We start from the raw sequence: 24,768 nt of genomic DNA, 5'->3' as shown, positions 1-24,768 counted from the left end.
ACGTAATTCCCACTGTCAATCACAGGGACCTCCGTACCATTGTCCAACAGAGAGACGTCCTTCCCTCTGTCCACCACAGGGACATCCACCAAACTGTTCACCACAAGGACATTCTCCCTACTGTCCACCACAGGGACTTCCTTCCCACTGTCTACAACAGGGATGTGCTAAGCACAGTCCACAATAGTGACATCCTTCCCACTGTCCACCACAGGGAATTGCTCTCCACTGTCCACCACAGGGATGTCCTCCCCACTGTCCAGCACTGGCACTTCCTTCCCACTGTCCACCTCAGGAAGGTCCTCTCTACTGTCCACCACAGAGATGTCATTTCAACTGTCCAACAAAGAAACGTCCTCATCACTGTCCACCAGAGGGTTATCTTTCCCACTGTCCTCCACAGATACTTTCTCCCCACTGTCCACCTAAGTGATGTCCTTCCCACTGTACACCACAGGGATGTCCTACCCACTGTCTACCACAGGGAGGTTTCCCCCAACTTCCACCACAGGGATGTCTTCCCCACTGTTTACCACAGAAACTTTCTTTCCACTGTCCACTAAAGGGACGAACTTTCCACTGTCCATCACAGGGACGTCCTTTCCACAGCCCAATACAGGGATGTTTTTCCCACTGTCCACAACAGAAATGTCCTCTCCACTGTCCAAGACAGGGACATCCTTCCCACTGACCACCAAAGGGACGTCCTTCCCACTGTCCACCACAAGGAAGTCCTTCACCCTGTCCACAACAGAGACATCCTTCTCACTGTCCACAACACGGATTCTGCAACAATGTCCACTAGAGAGAGGTCCTACTCACTGTCCACCACAGGAATGTCCTACCCACTGTCAACCACAGGGACGTCCTCCCCACTGTACAAAACAGGTATGTTTTTTCCACTGTCTACCATAGGGATGTCCTTCCCACTGTTCACCAAAATGACGTCCTTCTCACTGTCCACCACAGGGACATTCTTCACACTGTCCACCAAAGAAATGTCCTTCACAGTGTCCACTACATGGATATCTACCAAACTGTCCAGCACAGGGACATCCTTTCCACTGTCCACCAAAGTTACATCCTTCCCACTCTCCACAACAGGGACATCCTAACCACTGTCCACAACAGTTACATTTTCACACTGCCCAAAACTGAGACTTCTTTCCCACTGTCCACCACAGGAAGGTCCTCTTCACTGTCGACCACAGGGACATTCTTTCCACTGTCCACCGCAGAAACATCCTCATCACTGTTCACCGCAGGGATGTCTTTCCCACTGTCCACCACAAGGACTTCTTCCCCGCTGTCCACCACCAGGACATTTTTCCCACCTTCCACCACAGGGACATCATCTCCACTGTCCACCACAGGGACGTCCTTTCCTCTGTCCAACAAAGAGACGTCCTTCCCAATGTCCACCACAGGGAAATTCTCCCCACTGTCCACCACAGGGAGGTCCTCCTCACTGTCCAACACAGGGACATCCTTTCCACTGTCCACAAAAGGGACGCCCTTCCCACTGTCCACAAAGTGATGTCCTCCCCACTGTCCACACAGGGACGTACTCCAAACTGTCCACCACAGGGACATCCTCCTCACTGTCCACCACAGGGACTTCCTTCCAACTGTGCACAACAGGGACGTCCTACCCACAGTCCACCACAGGGTCATCCACACCAATGTCCAGAAAAGTGACGTCCTTCCCACTGTTCATTACAGGGACATCCTTTCCACTGTGAAGCACAGGGACATTCTTCTGTGTAAAACAGTGATGTCCTCACCACTGTGGACCACAGGAACATCCTTCCCACTGTCCACCACAGAGAGGTCCTCCCCACTGTCCACCAAAGAAACATCCTTTCCACTGTTGACCAAAGGGACGTCCTTCCCACTATCAACCACAGGGATGTCCTCAAAACTGTCCATCACAGTGACATCCTCCCCACTGTCCACCACAAGGAAGCCCTTCCCACTCTCCGCCAATGTGACTTCCTTCCCACTGTCCACCACAGGTACGTCCTCCCAACTGTTCACAACAGGGACATCCCCTTTGTCCACCATAGAGACATCCTTCCAACTTTTCACCAAAGTGACGTCCTTCCCACTGTTCACCACAGGGAGGTCCTACCCACTGTCCACCAAAGGGAATACTTCACACTGTCCGCCACAAGGATATCTACCAAAATGTCCAGCACAGGAACATCCTTTCCACTGTCCACGACAGAGACGTCCTTCCCACTGTCCACAAAAGGAACATCCTAAACACTGTCCACCACAGTGATGTTTTTCCTACTGTCCACCACAGGTACCTTTTTCCTACTGTCCACCACAGTAAGGTCCTATCCACTGTCCACCATAGGTCCACCAAAAGGATGTTCTTCTGTGCACCACAGAAATGTCCACACCACTCTCCACACAGAAACATCGTTACTACTGTCCACAAAAGGGACATCCTCCCTACTGTCCACTATAGAAATATCCTCTCCACTGTCCACCACGAGGACCTCCTCACCTCTGTCCACCACAGGGTCATCCTTCCTACTGTCCACGACAGGGACGTCCTTCCCAGTGTCCATCAAGGGGACAAACTATACACTGTCCACCACAGGGACTTCCTACCCATTGTTCACCAGAGAGAGTTCCTCCTCACTGTCCACCACAGGAATGTCCTCCTGTGTACCACACAGACGTCTTTACCTCTGTCCACCACAATGTCATCCACACCAATGGCCAGCAAAGTGATGTCCTTCCCACTGTTGACCACAGCTACATCCACTCCACTGTGCACCACAGGGACATCCTCCTGTGCACATCAGAGACATCCTCACCACTGTGTACCACAGGGACATCCTCTTATGTACAACAGGGATGTCCTCACAACTGTGCAATACAGAGACATCCTTTCCACTGTCCCCCACAGGGACCTCCTTTCCACTGTCCATCATAGAGAGGTCCTCCCCGCTGTTGACCACAGGGATGTTCTTCCCACTGTCCACCATAGGGAGGTCCTCTCCACTGTCCACCACTGGGCCGTCCTCTCCACTGTCCAACACAGAGATAATCTTCCCACTTTCCACCACAGGAAGGTCCTCTCTACAGTTTACCACAGGGACGTGCTTCTTACTGTCCTCAAAGGAGAGATTCTCCTTGCTCTCCACCACAGGGACGTCCATCCCACAGTCACCACAGAAATGTCCTCCACACTGTCCGAAAAAGAGATGTCCTCCCCTCTGTCCAACACAGGGACTTTCTCCACACTGTCTACCACAGGGAGGTCCTCCCAACTGTCCACCACAGAAATGTCCTCTCCACTGTTCACCAAAAGCACATCCTTCCCACTGTCTACCAAAGAGACATCCTCTCGACTGTCCACCACAGGCACATCCTTCCCACTGTGCACCACAGAGATGTCCTTCCCACTGTCTAACACATGAAGGTCCTCTCTACTGTGTAGCACAGGGAAGTCCTTTTTTACTGTCCATCACAGAAACGTCTCACCACTGTCTACCACAGGGAAGTATTTCCCAATGTCCTCCAAAGAGAGATCTTCCTCACTCTCCAACACAGGGATGCCTTCCCACTGTTTGCCACAGAAACATCTTCCCCACTGTCCAAAAGAGAGATGTCCTCCCCACTGTCAACCACAGGCACATCCTACAAACTGTCTATCACAGTGAGGTCCTCCCCACTGTCCACCACAGAAACATCCTATCACCTGTCCACTGTTCCACGCACCTCTCGTGTCCCCTTTTCACCCGTGGAAGAGAAACACGAGAGGCAGAATTTGGTATCACCACAGCAAGGCTTTAATCTGTATCAGCAAACGTGAAAAACCACGGAAGGGCCAAAGACAGGAAGAGGCACAGCTTAAATACACCCTAGAGTGACGTATTCACTTCTGATTGTCTGTTCACTCATCACCCAATATTACACCTCGGGATTGGCATTGGCCAGTGACTTTGGCGGGCTTTCTGCCTTTGCAGCTGCGCAGTTAATTGTTTACTAGTGGAGAGGACACGATGTCCACGCCATCTTGGAATGGCGAATTATACCACTGCTAACAGCGGCTTCCTACATCTCCCCCTGTTTAAATTATTAATATGAAACAGCCTTTTGCCTATTAAGTGCAGCACCAATCAAGATTCGAACTCAAGCCCGATCAAGCAAACTCCATCTTGGGGGAATAAGCGATCAAGAGCTTACAGCCCGAAGATTCTCCCTTACCCTACCAGGTGCAATGGAAACAAGTCCTCTGGGTGCAAGGGCTAAGGGGATGTAAAGAGGAATTGACACCCATCCCTGTTCAATGGAGTATAGCTTCCAGGAGTGCAAGGGCTGTCAACCTACTATTCAGGTACCACAGCTATTTAGGCAAGGGCTGGCTGGACTTAGACCTCTCATTGACCCAGTGCAATGGGCTGAACACTTGGGGTGCATCGACTGAGGGTCTCAGTCATCAGCTACTTTCTTAGCCTAGATAGCCAAATTTTAGGGAGAGATTTTTGCTCCAAGACTGCGAGTGCTTGGGCGCTAGCGACCTTGTCACGTTTTTGTTAAGCTCTGAGCTTACAGACCAACCATCATGAACACTAATCCACAACATAGGGCTGTGCCAAACAGGCCTATCCCCACCAATTAAGAAAGAAGGAAAAGGCAGAAGAAATTTAAGGAGTAAAATCACCAGGGGTAACGGGGTCCATCTGTGCTCCATCAAGGCTCAAGATCTGGATCTGCAATTGCTGTTGCACCTGGTCCAACTTCCCAGTCCACTTCCCTTTCAAATAAGCAGAAAGATTATGGCTTTGAATAAATGTATCATTCACAAATCTCAGAGGTGTAATACCTGGATGTGGGGTTGCTGACACACAGCTTATTTGAACCACATCCATGAGCTGCTCCACATGGGCTTGGAGCAAATCAACTCTCTGATTGACCAACAGGATGCCTGATATGCATCCACTTTCTGTAAAATGGTCAAAGCCTTAGAGGTCTTTTCTGAAATTTGATTAACAACAGTAGCTTCTGTACTTGATTAACCATAGCTAGTTCTAGTGATCCATTCCAGCATTGTGCTAAAAAGCACGTAACATTCTTACAATCCAAGATATCAGAATCATTCTGAAAGTTGGATAACATAAAGAAAAATGGGGGGTCCACACACACCAACACCGGTTGTGTAGATGCATTCTTAAACACCTTATTAATTTTAATGTTATCCAAATAGCTAGAGATATTAGATCATGTAGCTGAAACATTTTGCACTTCATGAAACACACCATTCAACAAGACAAAGGCAGATACACCCTTTTTTTTTTAACATTCTAAACAGTGGCTACAACACATAATTTAATTGTGTTGAAGCAGGGTAAATTCAAGAAGATACACATATGATTTAATTTAGGATTTGCATCCCTTTGAAAACATCAAACAGAGGTTTAAATCCTCCTATGGTAAGCTTAAGATGAGGTTTTAGCCAAATAATAACTCTTAACAACTTTTAAAAATCACTAAGAGCAAATCAAGATTAAAAGTAAACCATTTTCTTTTTTGTATGTACTCAGAAGTCAGAAGATGGCGTTAGATCCCCACCACAAATGGTTGTGAGCCACCATGTGGTTGCTGGGACTTCAGCCTTTATATTTTAAAAGTCTAGCCTTTAACGGCTGAGCCATTTCTCTAGCTCCAACTTGTCTCAAATATTGAAAGACACTGTCTTTGAATCCTTTTTTGGAGTAACAAGTACTCTAAAAAATTTTAAAGCTCGTTATATTGGAGCAATGGCTTGCAGAAAAAATTTCTTTAGAGAAATCCACTAATAAAGTATCACACAATGAATAATACACACCAAAAGATTTAACCTCTTAATTTTTGTATTAAAGCAACAACAAATAACATATATATATATATATATATATATATATATATATATATATATATATTAAAACATTAACCATTTTCTCTTGCAATTATTTCTAACAAATATCGCTTCATGGGCTCATAAAAATTATGAATAAATTTATTAACTGTAAATCTCTCACCTTTACCAGAAACATAAAGGGATGGTATAAAAACATCTTTTATATAAGCATAAGCATTACTGAAATGGCAGCTGGAGTAGGCAAGTTAGGCTGTATAAATCTTAAATTTGAACTTTATTTTGGATTAATTTAATAACCAATCTTTGTTAGTCCAATGAGAACATCAGACAAAAGCCAACCTTATTCTCTAATAATTGTTAAAGGAATTAAAACAATTTGAACCATATTTTATCAGCAGGTACAGTTATACTCATGGAGGGAAGTAGACATAATTTTAATTTCTCCAGCATAATCATAACTTTTAGCCCACAGACTGTTGTAAAGTCTTTGGGTTTTAGGTTTATCCCTCCTCTCACAAGAAACAATGAGGACAAAAGACAAATTCCAGGTAAGCACATTTCTAGGACCAGGTTGTAAAGACCCAGGACAAAAGGGAATGCTTAGCACCTGGGCTTCTGCAGCTCAGTCTGCATTGTCTTAATTCAACTGTAAATGTGCTTAACCTCCCTCAGGCCTGTTCTCTGAGGCTTGGCTAAGCCTGAATTGTGCGGTTTTGACTTTAACATTAAACCTTAAATTTAAACTGTAAACCTTAAAAGACACATGTTGTATCTTTTCTCTATAAACATAGGCAAATCAACAAACCAATCTTTAACGATGTAAGCAATTTATTTTTTCTCAAATCAACACCAAGTAGATTACCTTTATGCTATAAAGTTTTGCTGCCACAAAACAAAGTGTAAAATTTAATGGAAAACTTGATGCATTATATAACTCAGGCTGTTGGCCGGTATGCCCTGAGGATGGGCAACCAAGTAACACTCAATAGCTGTAAACAATGGCGGTGCTTCAGTATTTGAATGTACTAGCAAGGGAACAGGCCAAGATCTAATTATGTCCCACAGTGGTATACTTATCGCCAAATCGAACATCAGTGTCAGGAGAATCAGGGTCGTAATCTTGCAATCTGGCATCCTTCTTCACGATCTGTACCAGCCTCGTAGGGGCCCAAATTGAATTGTTTTCACCTGTGGAATAAGCAAAAACAGCCCCCCTTCCTGGCCATGGTTCAGGCCTATCTCGTCCCTGACCTTGGAGAAGGACAGCAGCCCTCTGTAAATTAGCTGCCGCTAGTCCTGCGTTAGTAAGGGTGTCTCCCAAACCACATTCAGCTGTGGCATTTTCAAAGATCATCTGTTCTATCACTGGCATTGCTTGTTCCAAGCTCGCGGGGCACTCCCCGTGTGCCTGTCGGGAAGCCGCTTCCCAGGGCAGATTGTCTCCCTCCTCTGCCTGTCTTTCGCACCACGCTCTCTTGCTCTCGCTCTGCCTTGTTGCAAGCCGCTGCAGGTAGCAGAGCGTAGACGACCCTGCAACCGGTCTGACCCGGGCCCAGTCGCAGCGTCTCTGTTCCCACAGCCCAAGCCGGGAAGCACGGCAGGGGATCCTCGAGCCCAAGCGAGCCACTGGCGCCAGCCAAGGTCGGTGGGGCTGGGCTGAGTGACTTAAGATCTTTCTTAGTCTTATCTCAGCATGGTTGTTTTTTGTACAGGCAGCCACCTCCTGCTCTATGCTTTCTTCCTCAGAGCTGCTAAGATCTGTGGGCGCAAGCTCCTTAATGGGGTGCAGGGGGGTCCCCCCGAATTCCACTCTCTCTCCACCAACCAGTGAAGGTTCCATAAGCTTAAAGAGCTCTGCAGTAGCCCTTGTTCCTTTTCCCCCAGACTCTTTGGCCTGATGCCGGCTAACATGCCCTGGTTCTGGTATGCTAGAGTGGCCCTCTTTCTCACAACACAAATAAGTTAAAAACAAATGCAATGCAAGCAAGAGGCTAGCTAGTGGAGCGGCAGCAGTGAGTTTAAATCCGCTTGCCACAAACGCCACCCCAGGCATATCTTCCAAAGGTGTACCTCGTCCTGTAGTCTTTTAACCCACCCCAAAACTTGGGGGCCTCCACGTCACCTTGAAACTCTCGGGTTTCGGCTCCAGTTGTTCCGTGCACCTCCCGTGTCCCCTTTTCACCCGTGGAAGAGAAACACGAGAGGCAGAATTCGGGTATCACCACAGCAAGGCTTTAATCTGTATCAGCAAACGTGAAAAACCGCGGAAGGGCAAAAGACAGGAAGAGGCACAGCTTAAATACACCCTAGAGTGACGTATTCACTTCTGATTGGCTGTTAACACATCACCCAATATTACGCCTCGGGATTGACCAGTGACTTTGGCGGGCTTTCTGCCTTTGCAGCTGCGCAGTTAATTGTTTACTAGTGGAGAGGACACGATGTCTGCGCCATCTCGGAATGGCGAATTATACCACCGCTAACAGCGGCTTCCTACAGGCCACAACACGGAAGTCCTTCCCACTGTCCACCAAAGGAACATCCTTCCCACTGTCCACCACATGGACATCCTTGCAACTATATACCACAGGGACATCCTTCCTACTGTCCACCACAGAGAGTTCCTTCACATTATCCACCACAGGGACGTCTTTCCCACTGTCCACCACAAATAGGTCCTACCCACTCTTGACCACAAGGACATTCTACCCACTGTCAACCACAGGGAGGTTCTCTCCACAGTCCACCAGAGGGACGTCCTCACCACTGTCCACCATAGGGATATCCTTTTTACTGTCAAGTAAAGAGATGTACTTACTGCTGTCCACCACAGGGACATCCTTCCCCTTGTCCAAAAAAGGGACATTCATCCCACTGTCCACCACAGAGACGTCGCCAAACTGTCATCACAAAGACATCCTCCACAATGTCCACCACAGGGATGTCCTTCTAATGTTCACAACAGTGATGTTCTAACCAATGTACATCACAGTGACATCCTTCCCACTGTCCACCACAGGGAGGTCCTCTCCACTGTCCACAACAGGGATGTCCTCCCCACTCTCCACTAATGGAACTTATTTTCCACTGACCACCACAGGAATGTCCTCTCCATTGTCCACCACAGGGATGTTCTTTCAACTGCCCTCCACAAAAATGTCCTCATCACTGTCCATCAGAGGGATGTCTTTTTCACTGTCCACAACAGGGACATCCTTCCCACTGTATACTACAGGGATATCCTACCCACTGTCTACCACAGAAAGGTCCTCCCCACCTTCCAGCACACAGATGTCCTTTCTCCTGTCCACAACAGGGACATCCTCCCAACTGTCCACCACAGAGACATACACCCCACTGTCCACCACAGGTACAGCCTCCACACCGTGTACCACAGGGCCATCCTTCTGTGTTCAAAAGGGATGTCCTCACCACTGTTGACCAAAGGGATATCCTTTGCACTGTCCACAACAGGGACATCCTTCCCACTGTCCACCAGAGGGATGTCATTTTTAATGTCCACCACAGAATTGTCCTACCCACTGTCCACCATAGTGACGTCTTTCCCATTATCCACCACAGAAAGGTCCTACACACTGTCCACCAGTGAAATGTCCTACCCACTGTCCATTACAGAGAGGTCCTGCCACAGTTCACCAGAGAGACGTCCTTCCCACTGTTTACTACAGGGAAGTATTTCCTACTGTCCACCAAAGGGACATCCTACCCACTGTTCAAAAAATGGATGTCCTTCCCACCGTCCACAACAGGGAAGTCCTAAAAGGTGGCCACCACAGAGAGGTCCTTCCCACTGTCCACCACAGAAACATCCTCCCAACTGTCCACCACAGAGACATTTTTCTCACTGTCCAACACAAGGACATCCTTCATACTGTACACCACAGAGATGTTTTCCCCACAGTCCACAACAGTGCGGTCCACCCTACCTTCCACCACAGTGATGTCCTCTTGACTGTCCACCAAAGGAACATTTTTCCCACTGTCCACTACAGGGATGCCCTTCCCACTGTCCTCCAAAGTGAGGTTCTCTCCACTGTTTACCACAGGGACATCCTGCCAACTGTCCACCACAGGGATATCCTCTTCCTATGCCACAACAGAGATGTCCTTCCCACAGTTCTCCACAGGGACATCCTCCCCATAGTCCACCACAGGGATGTCCTCCCCACTGTCCAACACTGGAATTTCCTTTCCACTGTCCACCACAGAAAGGTTCTCTCCACTGTCGACCACAGGGATGTCCTTTACACTGTCTACGACAGAGAGGTCCTTATCACTGTTCACCACAGGGATGTTTTCCCCACTGTCCAAAACAGACTTGCTCCCTGCTGTCCCCCACAGAAACATTCTTCATACTGTCTACCACAGAGACATCTTCTCCACTGTCCACAACAGGGAGGTCCACCCCACCTTCCACCACAGGGATGTCCTTTTCACTGTCTAACAAAGGGACATCCTTCCCAATGTCTGCCACAGGGACACCACAAAAACATCATTCCCACTTTCCAACAAAGGAACTTCCTTCCCACTGTCTACAACAGGGATGTCCTCCCCACTGTCTACCAAAGGGACAACCTTCCCACTGTCCACCACAGACAGGTCCTCTCCACCGTTCACCACAATGATGTCCTTTTCAAAGTCCAACATATGGACGAACTTTTAAATTTCCACCACAAGATCATCCTCCCCACTGTCCACCACAGGGACATCCTCTCCACTTTCCACCACAGTGACGTCCTCCACTCTGTCCACCACATCCACTTCTCTGTCCACCACAAAGACGTCCTTCCCACTGTCCACTACAGTGACATCCTCCCTACAGTCCACAACAGTAACATTCTTCCCGCTGTCCAGCACAGGGACGTCCTTCCCACTGTCCACCACAGGGACATCCTCCCCATTGTCCACCACAGGGACATCCTTCCCACTGTTCACCACACGGACGACATTTTCACTGTCCACCACAGGGAGGTCATTTCCACTGTCCACCACAGGGACGTCCTTTCCACTGTCCACAACATGGGCATCCTCTTAAATTCCCACCACAGAGACATCCCTTCCACTCTCCACCACAAGGGACATCCTCCCCACTGTCCACCACAGGGATGTCCTCTCCACTGTCTACCACAGTAATGTTTGCCCCACTGTCCACCACAGGGATTTCTTCCTGCTGTCCACCACAGGGATATCCTATCCACTGTTTACAATGGGTACATTCTTCCCATCATCCACCACAGAGCTGTCCACCCCACTGTTCACCACAGGGATATTTTCCCCACTGTTCACGACAGGGACATCCTCCTGTGTACCAGATGGATGTGCTTACCTCTGTCTACCACAGGGTCGTCCTCCCCAATGTCCAGCATTGTGATGTTTTTCCCACTGTTCACCATAGAGACATCCTCCCCACAATGCACCACAGGGACATCTTCCAGCGCACAACAGGGATGTCTTCACAACTGTGTCCACCACTGGGATGTCCTTCCCACTGTCCACCACACAGAGGTCCTACCCACTGTACACCACAGGGAGGTCCTACTTTCTGTCCACCACAGGGAATTCCTCCCCACTCTCCAACAGAGGCATGTCTTCCAAATTGTCCAACAATGGGACATCCCCCTACCATCCAAAACAGGGACATCCTTCCCACTGTCCACAACAGAGATGTCCTCTCAACTGTACTTTCCACTATCCACCACAGAAACATCCTCATCACTGTCCACCACAGGGACATCTTTCCCACTGTCCACCACAGTGAGGTCTTCCCTGCAGTCCCCCACAGTGACGTCCTTGAAACGGTCCACCACAGAAAGGTCTTCCCCACTGTACATCACAGGGACGTCCTTCTCACTGTCCACCAAAGAGACATCTTCCCCACTGTCCACCAAAGTGACGTTGTTCCCGCTGTCCCCAAGAGAGACATCCTCCCCACTTTCCACCACAGGAACAACCTTCCCACTGTCCATCACAGAGCGATCCTTTCCGCTCTCCAACACAGAGACATCCTTCCTACTGTCCACCACAGAAACGTCCTCCCCACTGTCCACCACATATACATTCTCCCTACTGTCCACCAGAGGGAATTCCTCTCCACTGTCCACCACAGTGACATCTTCCACACTGTCTACCATAGGGACATCCTTTCCCCTGACCACCATATGGACATCCTCCCCACTGTCCACCACAGTGATGTCCTCTCAACTGTCCACCACAGGGTGTTCCTCTCCACTGTCCACCACAGCATCATCCTTACCAATGTCCAGCACAGTGACATTCTTCCCACTGTTCACCACAGGGACATCCTCCCCAATGGGCACCACAGGGACATCCTCACCACTCTTTACCTCAGTGACGTCCTCCTGTGCACAACAGGGACGTCCTCACCACTGTGCATGCCAAGGACATCTTCTTCACTGTCCACCACAGGGATGCCCTCCTTGCTGTCCACCAAAGGGACATCATTCCCACTATTCTCCACATGGAGGTTGTCTAAACTGTCCACCACAAAAACATCCTCTCCACTGTCCATCATAGGGATATCATTCCCACAATTTACCAAAGGGATGTCCTTCCCACTGTCCACCACAAGGACATCCTTCCAACTGGCCATTATAGGGAAATCCTCCCCACTCTCCACCATCGGGATGTCCTTTCCACTGTCCACAACAGGGACGTCCTCTCCACTGTCAACCAGTGGGACGTCCTTCCCACTGTCTACCACACAGAGGTCCTACACACTGTCCAGCACAGGCAGGCCCTACCCAATGTCCAACACATGGAGGTACTCCGCACTGTCCAACACAGGAACGTCCTCCCCACTGTCCATCAGAGGGACATACTTCCCACTGTCCACCAAAGGGACGTGCTTCCAAGTGTCCACCACAGGGACCTCCTTCCAACTGTCCAACACAGGGACATCCTCCAAACTGTCCACCACAGAGACATCCTTTCCACTGTCCACCACAGAAACGTCCTACCCACTGTTTACCAAAGGGACGTCTTTTTCACTGTCCACAACAAGGAGTGTCCTTCCAACTGTCCCCAACAGGGACATCCTCTCCACTGTCCACCACAGTGATGTGCTTCCCGCTGTCCACTACCAGTATTTCCTTCCCAAAGTCCACCACAGGAAAGTCCTCCCCACTGTACATCACAGGGACTTCCTTTACACTGTCCACCACAGAAACATCCTCATCCCTGTCCACCACAGTGACATCTTCCCACTGTCCACCACAGAGAGTTCCTTCCTGCTCTGCAGCACAAGGATGTTCATCAAACTGTCCACTACAAAAACATCCTCCCCACTATCTAAAACTGTGATGACCTCCCCATTGTCCATCACAGGGATGTCCTTCTCACAGTCCAACAAAGCGACCTCCTTACCACTGTCCTCCACAGGGACACTGTGCCCCAACTGTCCACCACAGAGATGTTCTTCCCACTGTCCAAAACAGAAACGTCCTCCCCACAGTCCACCACAGGTACGTACTCCCCACTGTCCACCAGAGAAAGTTTCTCCTCACTGTCCACCACAGTGACATCTTCCCCACTGTCTATCACAAAAACATCCTTCCCCCTGTCCTCCACATGTACCTCCTCCCCAATGTCCACCACAGGGACGTCTTCCCCACTGTCCAACAAATAGATTCCCTTACCACTGTCTACCACCTGGACATCATCTTAATGTCCACCACAGGGACATCCTCCCCACTGTCCAAAACAGGGATGTCCTTCCCACTGTACACCACAGGGACATCTTCCCCATTGTCCAACAGAGAGAGTTCCTCCTGACTGTGCACCACAGGGATGTCCTTCCCACTGTACACAACAGGGATGTGCTTCCCAATGTCCAGCACAGTGACATCCTTCCCACTGTCGACCACAGGAACATCCTCATCACTGTCCACCACAGGGACTTCCCTTGAACTGTTTGCCACAGGGACATCCTCCCCACAGTCCACCAAAGGGACGTCTTTCCCACTATTCACCACAGGGAGTTCCTTTAAACTGTCCACCACAAAAACATCCTCTGCACCATCCATCACACTGACGTACTTCCCACAGTTTGCCAAAGGGATGTTTTTCCCACTGTCCACCACAGGGACATCCTCCCAACTGGCCAGTAGAGGCACATCTTCCCCACTCTCCACCACAGGGATGTCCTTCCCACTGTCAACAACAGGGACGTCCTCTCCACTGTCAACCACAGGGACATCCTTCCCACTGTCCACCACACAGAGGTGCTACACAATGTCTACCACAGGCAGGACCTACACACTGTCCAACACATGGAGGTCCTCTGCACTGTCCAAAACATGGACGTCCTCCCCACTGTCCAACAAAGGGATGTCTCTCCCACTGTCCACCACAGGGACGTCCATCCGACTGTCAACCAAAGGGACATCCTACCCACTGTCCACCACAGGGACATCTTCTCCTCTGTCCACCAGAGGAAGTTCCTACCCACTGTCCTCCACAGGGAGGTCCTTCCCACTGTCCAAGAAAGGGATGTCCTTTCCATTGTCCACGACAGGGTGTGTTCTTCCAACTGTCCCGAAAAGGGACATACTCTCCACTGTCCACCACAGGAATGTGCTTCCCAGTGTACACTACTGGGAACTCCTTCCTAATGTCCACCACAGGAAAGTCCTCCCCACTGTACACCACAGGGATGTCTTTTCCACTGTACACCACAGAAACATCCTCATCACTGTCCAACAGAGTGACATCTTCCCACTGTCCACCACAAAGAGGTCCTTCCCGTTGTTCACCACAGGGATGTCCATCAAACTGTCCACCACAAAAACATCCTCCCCACTGTCTAAAACTGTGATTACCTCCCCACTGTCCGTCACAGGGATGTCCTTACCACAGTCCACCAAAGGGACCTCCTTTCCAGTATCCTCCACAGGGACGTTCTCCCAACTCTCCACCACAGGGATATCTTCCCCACTGTACACCACCAAAATGTTCTCCCCACTGTCCACCAGAGAGATCTCCTTCCCACTGTCCAACACAAAAACTTCCTCTCCACAGTCCACCACAGATACGAACTTCCAACTGTCCACCAGAGAATATTCCTCCTCACTGTCCACCACAGTGACATCTTCCCCACTGTCTACCAAAAAAGTCCTTCCCCCTGTCCTCCACCAGTACCTCCTTCCCAGTGTCCACCACAGGAACGTCTTTCCCACAGTCCACCAGAGGGAGTTCCTCCCCACTGTCCACCACAGGGAAGTCTTCCCCACTGTCCAACAAAGAGATATCCTTCCAACTGTCCACCACATGGACATCATCTTTATGTCCACCACAGAGACATCGTCTCCACTGTCCAACACAGGTACATCTTCCCCACTGTTTACCAAAGGGAAGTCCTTCCCACTGTCCACCAGAGGGATATCCTCTTAACTGTCCACCACAAATACACCCTCCCCACTGTCCACCACATTGACCTCCTTCCTACTGTCCACCACGGGGATGTCCTCCCCACTGTCCACCACAGGAATGTGCTTCCCAATGTCCACCACAGGGAAGTCCTCCCAACTGTTGACCACAGGGACATCCTCATCACAGTCCACCACATGGATGTCCCTTGAACTGTCTGCCACAGGGATGTCCTCCCAACAGTCCACCAAATGGACATCTTTCACTCTGTCCAACAAAGGGATGTCCTTCCCACTGTATACAACATGGAGTGTCCTTCCAACTCTCCACCACAGGAACATCGTCTGCACTGTCCAGCACAGGGACATCCTTCGCACTGTCCACCACAGGCACGTCCTCCAAATTATCCACCAAAGGGACATGCTTCCCACTGTCCACCACAGGGATGCCCTTCCTACTGTCCACAACAGTGATAGTGATGTCTTTTCCACTGTCAACCACCGGGACGTCATTTTCAATGTCTACCACAGAAAGGTCCTCTCCAGTGTACACCACAGGGACGTCCTTTCCACTGTCCATCACAGAAACGTCCTAATCACTGTCTACCACAGGGATGTCTTTCCCACTGTCCACCACATAGAGGTCCTCCCCACTGTCCACCACAGGGACTTCCTTCAAACTGTCCACCACAGAAACATCATCCCAACTGTCCAAAATTGTAATGTCCTCACACTCTCAAAAACAGTGATGTCCTCCCCACTGTCCATCACAGGGAGGTCCTTTCCACTGTCCACCAAAGGGATGTCCTTCCCACTGTCCACCACAGGGATGTTCTCCCATCTGTACACCACAGGGACATCTTCTTCACTGTCCACAACAGGGACATCCTTCCCACTGTCCCCAACAGAAACATCCTCCCTACTGTCCACCACAGGAAAGACCTTCCCACTGTCCATTACAAAGATGTCCTCCCTGCTTTCTACCACACTGACATCCTTCCCACAGTACACCATAGAAACATCCTCCCCACTGTCCACCACAGAGACGTCCTTCCAAGTGTCCACCACAGAAACATCCTTCCCACTGTCCACCATAGATATGTCCTTCCCACTGTCCAAGAGAGAGAGTTGCTCCCCATTGTCTACCACAAGGATGTCCTCCACACTGTCCACCACAGGGAAATCCTCCCCAGTGTTTACCAGAGGGAGGTCATCTCCACTGTCCACCACAGTGATGTCCTCCCCACTATCCACCACAGAAACGTCTGCCCCACTGTTCACTACAGTGTTGTCCTCAAGAATGTCCAGCACAGTGACATCCTACCCAATCTTCACCACAAGGACATCCTCCCCACTGTGCACCACAGGGACATCCTCCTGTACATAACAGGGATGTCCTCACCATTCTGAACCACAAGGACATCCTTCTGTGAACAACAGGAACATCCACACCACTGTCCACTACAGGGACATTCTTTCCACTGTCCACAACAGGGACATCCTCCCCACTGTACACCACAGTGAGGTCCTCCCTGCAGTTCACTACAGGGATGTCCTTCCCACTCTCCACCACAGGAAGGTCCTCTCATCCTTCCACCACAGGGAAAATTTTTTCCTGTCAACCAAAGAAACCTATCATCACTGTCCACCACAGGGACATCTTTCCCACTGTCCTCCACAGAGATATCTTCACCGCTCTCCACCACAGGGATGTCCTTCCCACTGTCCACCACAGAAATGTCTTCTCCACTGTCCAAAACAGGGACATTCTCCCCACTGTCCACCAAAGAAATGTCCTACCAACTGTCAACCACAGGGAGGTCATCCCCACTGTCCAACACATGGACGTCCTCTCCACTGTTTACCAAAAGGACGTCCTTCCCACAGTCCACCGAAGGGACATCCTTCCCACTGTCCACCACAAGGACGTCCTACCCTCTGTGACCCACTGGGAGGTTCTCCCCACAGTCCACCACAGGGATGTCCTCACCACTGTCCACCACAGTGACATCCTTTCCGCTGTCCAACATAGGGACATCTTTCTGACTGTCCACAGATAGAACTACTTCCCACTCTCCACCACACGGACCTCCTTCCCATTGTCCAACAAAGGGATGTTCTTCCCTCTGTCCACCACAGAAACATCCTCCAAACTGTCCAACACAAGGACATCCTCCCCACTGTCCACCACAGGGATGTCCTTCTCACTGTCCATAACAAGGACGCCCTAACTACTGTCTGCTACAGTGACGTCCTTCCCACTGTCCACTACAGGAAGGTCCTCTCCACTGTCCACCACAGGGACGTGCTCACAACTGTCCACCACAGGGACATAATTCCCACTCTCCATGACAGGGAAGTCCTTCACCCTGTCCAAAACAGAGACATCCTCCTCACTGTCCTCAACAGGGATGTCGTTACCATGTTCCCCACAGAGAGGTACTACACACTGTCCACCACAGGAACGTCCTACCCACAGTCAACCACAGGGAGTTCCTTCCCAAAGTCCACCACAGGTACGTCCTTCCCACTGTTCAAAACAGGGATGTTTTTCCACTGTCCACCACAGGGACATGCTTCCCACTATCTACCACAGTGATGTCTTTCCCACTATCCACAACAGGGACGTCCTAAGCACTGTCAACCAAAGTGAAGTCCTTCCCACTGTCCACCACTGGGACTTCCTTCCCACTGTCCACCACAGGAAGGTTCTCTCCATGCTCGACCACAGGGACGTTCTTTCCTCTGTCCACCACAGAAACGTCCTCATCACTGTCCACCAAAATTATGTCTTTCCCACTGTCCACCACAGAGACTTCTTCCCCGCTGTCCACCACAGGGACGTTTTTGCCACTGTCCACCACAGAGAAGTCCTCCCTGCTGTCAACCACAGGGATGTCCTTAGCACTGTCCACCACAGGGACATCCTCCCCACTGTCCATTACAAGGATGTCCTTTCCTCTTTCCAGCAAAGGGAAGTCCTTCCCAATGTCCACTACTGGGACTTCCTTCCCACTGTCCTCCACAGGAAGGTCTTCTCCACTGCCGACCACAGGGACATTCTTTCCACTGTCCACCACAGAAACGTCCTCAGCACTGTCCACCAAAGTGACGTCCTTTCCACTTTTCCCCACAGGGACATCTTCCCCACTGTGCACCACAGGGACATCCTCCTGTGCAAAACAGAGACATCCTTACCGATGTGCAACACAGGAACATCCTGTTGTGCACACCAGGGACTTCCTCACCACCACCCACTGAAGAGAGTACTCTCCACTACTGGGAAATACTTCCCAGAGTCCACCAAAGGGATGTTCTCCAGTGCACCACAGAAATGTCCTCACCACTGTCCACAACAGGGACATTGTCACTACTGTCCTCCACAGGGACGTCTTCCTCACTGTCCACCAGAGGAACTTCCTTACCACTGTCCATCACAGGTTCGTCCTCACCAATGTCCAGCACAGTGATGTCCTTCCCACTATTCATCCCATGGACATCCTTCCCACTGTGAACCACAGGGACATCCATCTGTGTACAACATGGACATCCTCATGACTGTAGATGACAGGAACATACTTTCCACTGTCCACAACAGGAACATTTTTCCCACTGTCCACCCCAGAGAGATCCTCACCCACTTTCCATCAAACAGATGTCCTTTCCACTGTCCACCAAAGGGACAGCTTTCCCACTCTCAACCACAGGGATGTCCTCCAAACTGTCCACCACAGGGACATCCCCTCCACTGTCCACCACAGGGACATCCTGTCCAGTGTCCACCACAGGTATGCCCTTCCCACTGTCCACCAAAGTGATGTCCTTCCCACTGTCCATCACAGGGACGTCCTCCCAACTGTCCACAAGAGGGATGTCCTTCCCACTCTTCACCACAGGAATGTCCTCCCCACTGTCCTCCAGAGGGACATCCTTCCCACTGTCCACCATAAAGAGTTCCTCCCCACTGTCCATCACAGGGACGTTCTCCTGTGTACCACAAGGACATCCTTACCTCTGTCCACCAGAAGGTCATCCAAACCAATGTCCAGCACAGTGACATCCTTCGCACTGTTCACCACAGGGACATCTTCCTCCATGTGCACCACAGGTTCATCCTCCTGTGCACAACAGGGACGTACTCACCACAATGTACGACAGGGACATCCTCCTGTACACAACAGGGACGTCCTCTCCACTGTCCACCACAGGGACGTTCTTTCCACTGTCGACAATAGGGACATCCTTCCGAGTGTCCACCAAAGAGATATACTTCCCACTGTCCACCACAGGTACCTCCTTCTTATTGTCCAACAAAGGGACTTACTTCCCTCTCTCCAACACAGGGACATCCACAAAACTGTCTACCACAAGGACATTCTTCCCATGTCCACAACAGGGACATCCTAACCACTGTCCAACACAGTGATGTCCTTCCCATTTTCCACTACAGGGAGCTCCTCTCCACTGAGCACCACAGGGACATCCTCCTCTCTGTCCATCGCTGGGACTTCCTTCCCACTGTCTACCACAGGAAGGTCCTCTCCACTGTCCAACACAGTGACGTCCTTTCAACTGTCCACCACCGAAACATCCTCATGAATGTCCACTAGAGGGATATCTTTCCCATTCACGACCACAGAGACTTTCTCCCCACTGTCCACCTGAGTGATGTCCTTCCCATTGTCCACCACAGGGATGTACCATGCACTCTCTAACACAGGGAGGTCTTCCCCATCTTCCATCACAGGGATGTCCTCCCCACTGTCTACCACAGAGATGTCCTTTCTACTGTCCACCAAAGAGATGTTATTCTGACTGTCGTCCACAGGGAGGTCCTTCCAAATGAACACCACAGGGACATCTTCCCCACTGTCCACCACAGGGACTTCCATGTGTACCACAAAAACGTCCTTACCTCTGTCCACTACAAGGTTGTCCACACCAATGTGCAGCACAGTGACATCCTTCCCACTGTTCACCACAGGGACATCCTCCCCACTGCACACCACAGGGACATCCTCCCCAATGTCCAACAAAGGTACGTACTTCCCACTTTCCACAAGATTGACGTTCTCCTAACTGTCGACCACAGGGACATCCTCCTCACTGTCCACCAAAGTGATGTCCTTCCCACTGTTCACCACAGGGACATCTCCACTGTGCACCAGAGGGACAGCCTCCTGTGAAAAACAGGGACATCCTTACTGCTGTGCACCAAAGAAACATCCTCCTGTGCACACCAGAGTCGTCCTCACCACTGTCCACCCCAGAGATGTCCTATGCACTCTCCACTACAGAAACATACTTCAAACGGTCCACCAAAGGGACATTCTCCTGTGCAACATAGAAATGTCCTCCCCACTGTCCACCACAGGGACTTTTTTTACCACTGTCCACCACAGGGTCGTCCTCACCACTGTCCAGCACAGTGACATCCTTCCCACTGTTCACCACATGGACATCTTCCCCATTGTGAACCACAGGGACATCCTTCTGTGTACAACAAGGATGTGCTCACCTCTGTGGATCACAGGGACATCCTTTCCTCTGTCCACAACAAGGACCTCATTCCCACTGTCCACCATAGAGAGTTCCTTCCCACTATTCACCAAAGGGACGTCCTTTCAACTGTCCACCCAGGGAAGTCCTTCCCATTGTCAACCACAGGGATGTCCTTTAAACAGTTTACCACAGGGATGTCCTCCCCAATGTCCATCATAGGGATATCCTTCCCACTGTTCACCACAGGGATGATGTTCCCACTGTTTACCAAAGTGATGTTTTTCCCACTGTCCACCACAGGGACATCTTCCCTACTGTCTACAAGAGGGAAGTCCTTCTCACTGTTCACAACAGAGATGTCTTCCGCAGTGTCCACCACAGGGAGGTCCTCCTCAATTTCCACCACAGGGATTTCTTCCCCACTGTCCAACACAGGGATGTTCTTACGACTGTCCACCACAGAGTAATTCTCACCAATGTCCAGCAGAGTGATGTCCTTCCCACTGTTTGTCACATGGACATCCTCCCCATTGTGAACCACAGGGACATCCTTCTGTGTACATCAAGGACGTCCTCACCACTTTGCATCACAGGGACATCCTTTCCACTGTCCACAAAAGGGACGTCCTTCCCACAGTCCACCACAGATTGGTCCTTCCCACTATCCACCACAGGGATGTCCTTTCAACTGTCCACCAAAGGGACGTCCTTCCCACTGTCAACCACAGAAATGTCCTTTAAAGAGTTTACCACAGGTACATCCTCCCCACTTTCCACCATAAGGACGTCCTTCCCACTGTTCATAACAGGGACATCTTCCCAACTGTCCACAACAGGGAAGTCCTTCCCACTGTTCAAAACAGGGACGTCCCTTGAACTGTCTGCCACAGGGACGTCCTCCTCACAGTCCACCAAAGGGACGACTTTCACACTGTCCAATAATGAGACGTGCTTCCCACTGTATATGACATAGAGTGTCCTTCCAAGTGTCCACCACAGGGACATCCTTTCCACTGTCCACCACAGGTACGTCCTCCAAAATATCCACCAAAGTGACATGCACCCCACTGTCCACCACAGGGATGCCCTTCCTACTGTCCACAACAAGGATGTCTTTTCTACTGTCCACCACCAGGTTGTCCTTTTCATTGTCTGCCACAGGAAGGTCCTCTCCAGTGTACACCACAGGGACGTTCTTTCCATTGTCCACCACAGAAACTTCCTCATCACTGTGAACCACAGGGACATCTTTCACACTGTCCAAAGGTCCTCCACACTGTCCAAAACAGGGATGTCCTCCCACTGTCTACCACAGAGACATCCTTCCCACTGTCCACTACAGAAACATCCTCCCCATTGTCCACCACAGAGACGTCCTTCCTACTGTTCATGACAGAAACTTCCTCCCCACTGTTCACCACATATATGTCCTCTCCACTGTCCACCAGAGGGAGTTCCTCCCCACTGTCCACCATATATACATCCTCCCCACTATCCACCAGAGGGAGTTCCTCCTCACTGTCCACCACAGTGACATCTTCTACACTGTCTACCAAAAAGACGTCCTTCCCCCTGTCCACCACATGGACATCCTCCCCAGTGTCCACAACAGTGATGTCCTCTTCACTGTCGACCACAGGGTGTTCCTCTATACTGTCCACCACAGGGTCATCCTTACCAATGTCCAGCACAGTGACATCCTTCCCACTGTTCACCACAGAGACATCCTCCCCAATGTGCACCACAGGGACATTCTCCTGTGCACAACAGGGACATCCTCACCACTGTGCACTCCAAAAACATCCTTTCCACTGTCCACCACTGAGATGTTCTCACCACTGTCCACCAAAGGGACATCATTACCACTGTTCATCACAGAGAGGTCCTCTAAACTGTCCACCACAAAACATCCTCTGCACTGTCCATCACACTGACGTCCTTCCCACAGTTTGCCAAAGGGATGTCCTTCCCACTGTCCACCACAGGGACATCCTCCCAACTGGCCAGTAGAGGGACATCTTCCCCACTCTCCACCACAAGGATGTCCTTCCCACTGTCAAAAACAGGGATGTCCTCTCCACTGTCAACCACAGGGACATCCTTCCCACTGTCCACCACATAGAGGTGATACACAATGTCCACCACAGGCAGGACCTATACACTGTCCAACACATGGAGATCCTCTGCACTGTCCAAAACACGGATGTCCTCCCCACCGTCCAACAAAGGGATGTCCTTCCCACTGTCCACCACAGAAACATCCTACCCACAGTTGGGAAGTCCTCCCAACTGTTGACCACAGAGACATCCTCATCACTGTCCACCACATGGACGTCCCTTGAACTGTCTGCCACAGGGATGTCCTCCCAACAGTCCACCAAATGGACATCTTTCACACTGTCCAACAAAGGGATGTCCTTTCCACTGTATAAGACATGGAATGTCCTTCCAACTGTCCACCACAGGGACATCCTCTGCACTGTCCACCACATGGACATCCTCCCAAATGTCCACAACAGGGATGTCCTTCCAACTGTTCACAACAGGGACGTCCTCCACACTGTCCATCAGAGGGTGTTCCTTCCCACTGTCCAACACAGGGATGTCTTTACCACTGGCCACCACAGGGTCATCCTCACCAATGTCCTGCACAGTGATGTCCTTCTCACTTTTCACCACAGGGACATCCTTTTGTGCACAACAGAGTCATCCTCACCACTGTGGACTACAGGGACATCCTTTCCACTGTCCACAATAGGGACATCCTTTTCACTGTCCACCACAAAAATGTTCTCCCTACTGTTCACCACATGGATGTCCTTCCCACTGTCCACGACAGGTACGTCCTTCCCACTGTCCACCAGAGGGAGTTCCTCCCCACTGTCCACCATGAGGACTTCCTACCCACGGTCCACCACAGGGATATCCTACCCACTGTGCACCACAGGGACGTAATCCCCACTGTGAACCAGAGGGAGGTCCTCCTCACTGTCCACCACAGGGACCTCCTCTCCCAAGTCCACCATAGGTACGTACTTCCCACTTTCCACAAGTGGAATGTTCTCCCAACTGTCAAACACAGGGACATCCTCCACCCCACTGTCCACCAAAGTGACGTCCTTCCCACTGTTCACCACAGGGACATCTTCCCCTCTGTCCACAAGAGGGAGCTCCTCCCCACTGTCCAACACAGGGACTTCCTTCCCACTTTCCAACAAAGGGACATCCTTCCTACTGTCCATGACAGGGTGTGTTCTTCCAACTGACCCCAACAAGGACATACTCTCCACTGTCCACCACAGGGATGTGCTTCCCACTGTAAACTACTGGGAATTTCTTCCCAATGTCCACCACAGGAAAGTCCTCCCCACTGTACACCACAGGGATGTCCTTTCCACTGTACACCACAGAAACATCCTCATCACTGTCCACCACAAAGAGGTAGTTCCTGTTGTTCGCCACAGGGATGTCCATCAAACTGTCCACCACAAAAACATCCTTCCCACTGTCTAAAACTGTGATTTCCTCCCCACTGTCCATCACAGGGATGTCCTTCCCACAGTCCACCAAAGGGACCTCCTTCCCAGTATCCTCCACAGGGACATTCTCCCAACTCTCCAACACAGGCTTATCTTCCCCACTGTACACCACCGAAATGTCCTCCCCACTGTCCACCACAGAAATCTCCTTCCCACTGTCCAACACAGAAACTTCCTCCCCACAGTCCACCACAGATATGTACTCCCAACTGTCCACCAGAGAAAATTCCTCCTCACTGTCCACAACAGTGACATCTTCCCCACTGTCTACCAAAAAAATTCCTTCCCCCTGTCCTCCACCGTGTCCCCCACAGTGACATCCTTCCCACAGTCCACCAGAGAGAGTTCCTTCCTACTGTCCACCACAGGAACATCCTCCCAACTGTCCACCACAGGGAGTTCCTGCCCACTCTCCACCAGAGGGAGTTCCTCCCAAATGTCC

The sequence above is a fragment of the Arvicanthis niloticus genome, chromosome 4, assembly GCF_011762505.2.
Source record: "Arvicanthis niloticus isolate mArvNil1 chromosome 4, mArvNil1.pat.X, whole genome shotgun sequence".
Classification (NCBI taxonomy): Eukaryota; Metazoa; Chordata; class Mammalia; order Rodentia; family Muridae; genus Arvicanthis; species Arvicanthis niloticus.
This window is presented reverse-complemented; position numbering follows the sequence as displayed.